General features: G+C 37.7%; 1 non-coding gene across 1 annotated transcript; it reads right to left on the bottom strand.

Moving 5' to 3' along the window:
* Positions 1-6,642: 6,642 nt before the first annotated feature.
* On the bottom strand, positions 6,643-6,750 carry LOC148545545 (small nucleolar RNA R71). Its single transcript, XR_015901030.1, has one exon. It is a non-coding gene; the product is annotated as a small nucleolar RNA R71 (small nucleolar RNA).
* Between the last annotated feature and the right edge of the window lie 271 nt (positions 6,751-7,021).

Below are 7,021 nucleotides of genomic sequence, written 5' to 3'. Positions count from 1 at the left end.
GGGAATGTAACTAAGGAAAGAAAAAAGGAAAAGAGACAACTAAACAAGGAAATGAAAGAAAGAAAAAAAAATGAGATTACCTTGAAAAGAAGAAGAAAAATGGGGTATGTAAGTGAGAAAGGAGGTAGTGATTAGTGTAAGAGAGGAAGAGGGAAAGAGAGGTGTGGGACTGCCGGAGGTGGTGGTTGTCGCCGGTGGTGGTCGGAGGAGAGGTGGTAGAAGTGGTAGGGGGGATAGAAGTGAAGAAAAAGGGTGATGGTAAGAAAGGGGAAGAGAAATTGAAAGAAAAGGGCGCGCTTCAATGCAATTGGTTCGCGAAATCGGCTCGCGCGTGCATGGGCAAAAATTAGAAGGGGCGCGGACGCGCACAGTGCGCGTACGCGCGAAGTGGGTGATAGTGGGAAATGCTTCCAACCACTTTGCTGCCTTATCTCTGAGTGAAAAGGGAACAAAAGTAGCTTGTAGGTGTCAGGGTGTACACCATTGGACTTTACAGTGTCACAAATCCTCAAGAATGTAGTGAGATGTTGGTATGGGTCCTCCTAGGCTCCCCCTCCATATGAACAATTATTCTGGACAAGTGTGATGAGTTGAGGCTTCAACTCAAAGTTGTTAGCATGGATTGTTGGCTTCAGAATGCTGCTGCACAGTTTCCTGGATTTGGGTTGATGTAGGAGCCTAAGACTCTCCTCTCTTGCCCAATATGATTGCCAGCATCTACTCCAACATGGTTTTGCATTTTTTCTTCCATCATAGCTCCCAGATCTTCCTCTACTACTTCCTCTCCAACTATGCCTTTGCCTCTTGCTTCCCTCCTTAGTCTAAGGAAGGTCCTCTCAGGTTCACTATCGAAGGAGAATGAAGTTTCTCCCCCTTCTACCTGTCATACATTCAACAAACAGCAAGCAGAGGGCAAGTGAAGGAATCACTCTTGTTAAAATTAGTGGTTAGCTTGGTTGGTGCAATTAATCAAACAGTTAGAAGAATGGAAATATGAACAATGAGTAACTGAAATCCAAAGTAAAATTAAAATAAAATAGAACAGAAGAAAATTAAAGGACTGGAAAAGAAATAACAAGGTAATTAAAACGCTTAATCTAGCTCTCCAATCAATTTAATCATTGTCAAATTCAAACCAATCCCCGACAACGGCGCCATAAAACTTGATGACCGGAATTCACACCCCATATAAAAATGATGAATCCGTTCTTTTGGCAAGCGCACCAAAATTATCGTCAAGTAATAACCCACAGAGGAGTGGGATCGTATCCACAGAGATTGGTAGATTTGAGCAATTTTAATCAATTGGTGAATTATTTAAGCTAAGCAAAATAGATTGTGATTGCAGAATTGTAAATGGGCAGAAACATAAATGACTCAAAAGTGAAGAGAAGCAGTAAAGTGCAGAAAAAGAAATGACAATAATGTAAAATGCAGAAACATAAATGACTTAATTGTAAATGGGAATGGGGGTTTGCAGAATATAAAAAAAGCTATAAAGAATGTGGAAGATAAAAATAGGGGAATTCATTGAGATCAGGAGATGTTATTCTTTTTGGATTAAATCCAGTTCATATCATCTTCAATCATGCAACTCATTGACCTCTTGGCAATCATGATTGATTGAACCCCAATCCTTTGGTGATTCAATCTCTCAGATCTTGATCAATAGCCAATTCCTTGGTCTAATTGCTCATGAAGAGAGATATGCTTGGTCCCTGATTATACCACACATCATCATAGGTCCAACTAGAGGGAGGATTATATGTCACCATATCCAAACACCAAAACCCAGATCCTACTCAAGTGTGAGAAGGGATTTCTAGCTTGGTTTCATGTTTCCTTTCCCAAGGTTCCCATGAAACCCATTTTGCATTCGATCTCTTTTCCAAGATAATTGAACACTAACATTAAAATGAAATTCCTTCTACCAAATCAAAGAGAAGATGAAGAGAAGAAGAAATTAACTATCATTAATCCATCAAGTACAACAGAGCTCCCTCTCTCAATGAGAGGGAATTTAGCTACTCATAGCTCAGAGAAAAGTACAAGAGATGGAAGAGATGATGAAGTAAAAAGTAAATCTAACTAAAACTCTGCTCAACAACCCAGCTTGCTAACTGCTTAACCCCTTTCTCAGTACTTTCAGGGGTTATTTATACTACTTCTAACACTAGAATAAAGAAAATACAAAAGAGAAAAGAAAAATACAATTTGGAGGGAAAAGAAACTCAATAAACGTGACCTTCTAGGCTGGCGTTTGGCTGGCGTTCAAGTGGCGTGCCACGCCTAGCCTCCAATTTGGCTTGGCGCGCCACGCCAAGCTCTTCAAGTGGCACGCCCCATGTGTTGATGTCCCTGGCGTGCCACGCCTTCAAGCCCAAGTGGCACGCCCAGGGTCTTCTTAAGTGTTGGTGTTGTCCTGGCGTGCCACGCCTTCAAACCCAAGTGGCACGCCCAGCCCTTTTTCTTCTTCTTCTCTTCTCTGAAAAGTTGAACTAGCGTGGCACGCCCAGGGTCTGGCGTGCCACGCCCACTATGTGTGCTTGGTTCTTCTTCTCTGGATAATAGAACTGGCGTGCCACGCCTAGTGTGTGGCGTTGATGAGCGGATAATTTATACGCTTTTTGGCATTGTTTTTAGTATATTTTTAGTATGATCTAGTTACTTTTAGGGATGTTTTCATTAGTTTTTATGTTAAATTCATATTTCTAGACTTTACTATGAGTTTGTGTGTTTTTCTGTGATTTCAGGTATTTTCTGGCTGAAATTGAGGGACTTGAGCAAAAATCAGATTCAGAGGTAGAAGAAGGACTGCTGATGCTGTTGGATTCTGACCTCCCTGCACTCAAAGTGGAATTTCTGGAGCTACAGAACTCAAAATGGCGCGCTTCCAATTGCGTTGGAAAGTAGACATTCAGGGCTTTCCAGCAATATATAATAGTCCATACTTTGACCGAGTTTAGATGACGCTAAAGGGCGTTGAACGCCAGTTCTATGCTGCAGTCTGGAGTTAAACGCCAGAAACACGTTACGAACCAGATTTGAACGCCAAAAACACGTTACAACTTAGCGTTCAACTCCAGAAGAAGCCTCTACACGTATAAACTTCAAGCTCAGCCCAAGCACACACCAAGTGGGCCCCGGAAGTAGATTTATGTATCAATTACTTACTTCTGTAAACCCTTGTAACTAGTTTAGTATAAATAGGACTTTTTACTATTATATTAGACATCTTATGATTTTAGTTCATCTTTGGATCATATTGATCATGTTTGGGGGCTGGCCATTCAGCCATGCCTGAACCTTTCACTTATGTATTTTTCAACGGTAGAGTTTCTACACTCCATAGATTAAGGTGTGGAGCTCTGCTGTTCCTCATGAATTAATGCAAAGTACTACTGTTTCTTTATTCAATTCAACTTATTCCGCTTCTAAGATATTCATTCGCACTTCAATATGAATGTGATGAATGTGACAATCATCATCATTCCCTTACGAACGCGTGCCTGACAACCACTTCCGTTCCACCTTAGATTGAATGAATATCTCTTGGATCTCTTAATCAGAATCTTCGTGGTATAAGCTAGATTGATGGCGGCATTCATGAGAGTCCGGAAAGTCTAAACCTTGTCTGTGGTATTCCGAGTAGGATTCAGGGATTGAATGACTGTGACGAACTTCAAACTCACGAGTGCTGGGCGTAGTGACAAATGCAAAAGGAGGGTGAATCCTATTCCAGTATGATCGAGAACCTCAGATGATTAGCCGTGCCGTGACAGAGCATTTGGACCTTTTTCACAAGAGGATGGGATGTAGCCATTGACAACGGTGATGCCCTTACATAAAGTTTGCCATGGAAAGGAATAGGACTAATTGGATGAAGACAGCAGGAAAGCAGAAGTTCAGAAGAACGAAAGCATCTCTATACGCTTATCTGAAATTCTCACCAATGAATTACATAAGTATTTCTATCTTTATTTTCTATTTATTTATTATTATTCGAAAACTCCATAACCATTTGATATCCGCCTGACTGAGATTTACAAGATGACCACATCTTGCTTCAAGCCGACAATCTCCGTGGGATCGACCCTTACTCGCGTAAGGTTTTATTACTTGGACGACCCAGTGCACTTGCTGGTTAGTTGTGCGAAGTTGTGAAGTTATGTTTGGACCATGGTATTGTGCACCAGTTATTGGCGCCATTGCCAGGGAGAGAACGAACAACAAATTTTACAACCTCAGGGATCACAATTTCGCATACCAAGTTTTTGGCGCCGTTGCCGGGGATTGTTCGAGTTTGGACAACTGACGGTCCATCTTGTTGCTCAGATTAGGTAATTTTCTTTTTGTTTTATTTTCAAAAAATTTCTCATCTGTTTTCGAAAATTTCTTCAGAATTTTTAAGAATGAATTCTAGTGTTTCATAAAGCATGTTGAAGCCTGGCTGGCTGTAAAGCCATGTCTAAATTCTTTTGGACTGGGGCGTCCAACCCAACATTATCAAGAGCAAGCTAGTTGTTGCTAATCCATCAGCTGTTGTATGCTTGATTTGTCACTTAAAGCTTGGCTGGCTAGTGAGCCATGTCTAATTCCTGGACTGAAGCTTTAGACTAAGAATGCAAGATTCCTGGAATTCATATTCAAAATTTTGGAATCCTTATTTTCCTTTTTCAAATTAATTTTCGAAAAATCCAAAAAAAAATTTAGAAAATCATAAAAATAAAAAATATTTCATGTTTCTTGTTTGAGTCTTGAGTCAGATTTTAAGTTTGGTGTCAATTGCATGTTCATCTTGCATTTTTCGAAAAAATCATGCATTCATGGTGTTCTTCATGATCTTCAAGTTGATCTTGGTAAATCTTCTTGTTTGATCTTGATGTTTTCTTGTTTTGTGTCTTTTCTTGTTTTTTATGTGCATTTTTGCATTCATAGTGTTTGAACATGAAAGATTTCTAAGTTTGGTGTCTTGCATGTTTTCTTTGCATTGAAAATTTTTTAAAAATATGTTCTTGATGTTCATCATGATCTTCAAGGTGTTCTTGGTGTTCATCTTGACATTCATAGCATTCTTGCATGCATTCATTGTTTTGATCCATAACTTTCATGCATTGAGTCTTTTTCATGTTTTTCTCTTTCATCATTAAAAATTCAAAATTCAAAAAAAAATATCTTTCCCTTTTTCACTCATAAATTTCGAAAATTTGGATTGACTTTTTCAAAAATTTTTAAAATCTAGTTGTTTTTATGAGTCAAATCAAATTTTCAATTTAAAAATCTTATCTTTTTCAAATCTTTTTCAAAAATCATATCTTTTCCATTTTTTTATTTTCGAAAATTTCAAAAATCTTTTCCAAAATATTTTCAAAATCTTTTTCTTAATTTTATATCATATTTTTGAAAATCACATCATCAATTAATGTTTTGATTCAAAAATTTCGAGTTTGTTACTTACTTGTTAAGAAAGATTCAAACTTTAAATTCTAGAATCATATCTTGTGATTTCTTGTGAGTCAAGTCATTAATTATGATTTTAAAAATCAAATCTTTTTCAAAACTAATTCTAATCATATCTTCCTATCATATCTTTTCTTTTAAAAATCTTATCTTTTTCAAAAATTTGATTTTCAAATATCTTTTCTAACTTCTTATCTTCTTATCTTTTCAAAATTGATTTTCAAATCTTTTTCAACTAACTAATTGACTTTTTGTTTGTTTCTTATCTTTTTCAAAACTACCTAACTAACTCTCTCTCTCTAATTTTCGAAAATCTCTTCCCTCTTTTTCAAAAATTCTTTCTAATTAACTAATTGTTTCAATTTTTAATTTTAATTTGAGTTCATTCCTAATTTTCGAAAATCACTAACCCCTTTTCAAAATTTTATTTTCAAAAATCCTCCTTCTCTCTCATCTCCTTCTATTTATTTATTCATCTACTAACACTTCATCTCACCCAAATTCGAACTCCCTCTTCCATCTGTGTTTGAATTTTCTCTTCTTCCTTTCTTTACATTACATTCTTTTCTTCTTCTACTCACACAGGGGAACCTCTATACCTGGGTAAAAAGGATCCCTATTATTATTATTTTTCTGTTCCCTCTTTTTCATATGAGCAGGAGCAAGGACAAGAACATTCTTGTTGAAGCAGACCCTGAACCTGAAAGGACTCTGAAGAGGAAACTAAGAGAAGCTAAAATACAACAATCCAGAGATAACCTTACAGAAATTTTTGAACAGGAAGAGGAGATGGCAGCCAAAAATAATAATGCAAGGAGGATGCTTGGTGACTTTACTGCACCTAATTCCAATTTACATGGAAGAAGCATCTCAATTCCTGCCATTGGAGCAAATAATTTTGAGCTGAAACCTCAATTAGTTTCTCTGATGCAACAAAACTGCAAGTTTCATGGACTTCCATCTGAAGATCCTTTTCAGTTCTTAACTGAATTCTTGCAGATCTGTGATACTGTTAAGACTAATGGAGTAGATCCTGAAGTCTACAGGCTCATACTTTTCCCGTTTGCTGTAAGAGACAGAGCTAGAGTGTGGTTGGACTCTCAACCTAAAGATAGCCTGAACTCTTGGGATAAGCTGGTCAAGGCTTTCTTAGCCAAGTTCTTTCCTCCTCAAAAGCTGAGTAAGCTTAGAGTGGATGTTCAAACCTTCAGACAAAAAGAAGGTGAATCCCTCTATGAAGCTTGGGAGAGATACAAGCAACTGACCAAAAAGTGTCCTTCTGACATGCTTTCAGAATGGACCATCCTGGATATATTCTATGATGGTCTGTCGGAATTAGCTAAGATGTCATTGGATACTTCTGCAGGTGGATCCATTCACCTAAAGAAAACGCCTGCAGAAGCTCAAGAACTCATTGACATGGTTGCTAATAACCAGTTCATGTACACTTCTGAGAGGAATCCTGTGAGTAATGGGACGCCTCAGAAGAAGGGAGTTCTTGAAATTGATACTCTGAATGCCATATTGGCCCAGAATAAAATATTGACTCAACAAGTCAATA

Source organism: Arachis ipaensis, chromosome B9 (assembly GCF_059453495.1).
Source record: "Arachis ipaensis isolate K30076 ecotype BB chromosome B9, ASM5945349v1, whole genome shotgun sequence".
NCBI classification, from domain to species: Eukaryota; Viridiplantae; Streptophyta; class Magnoliopsida; order Fabales; family Fabaceae; genus Arachis; species Arachis ipaensis.
This window is presented reverse-complemented; position numbering and strand designations above follow the sequence as displayed.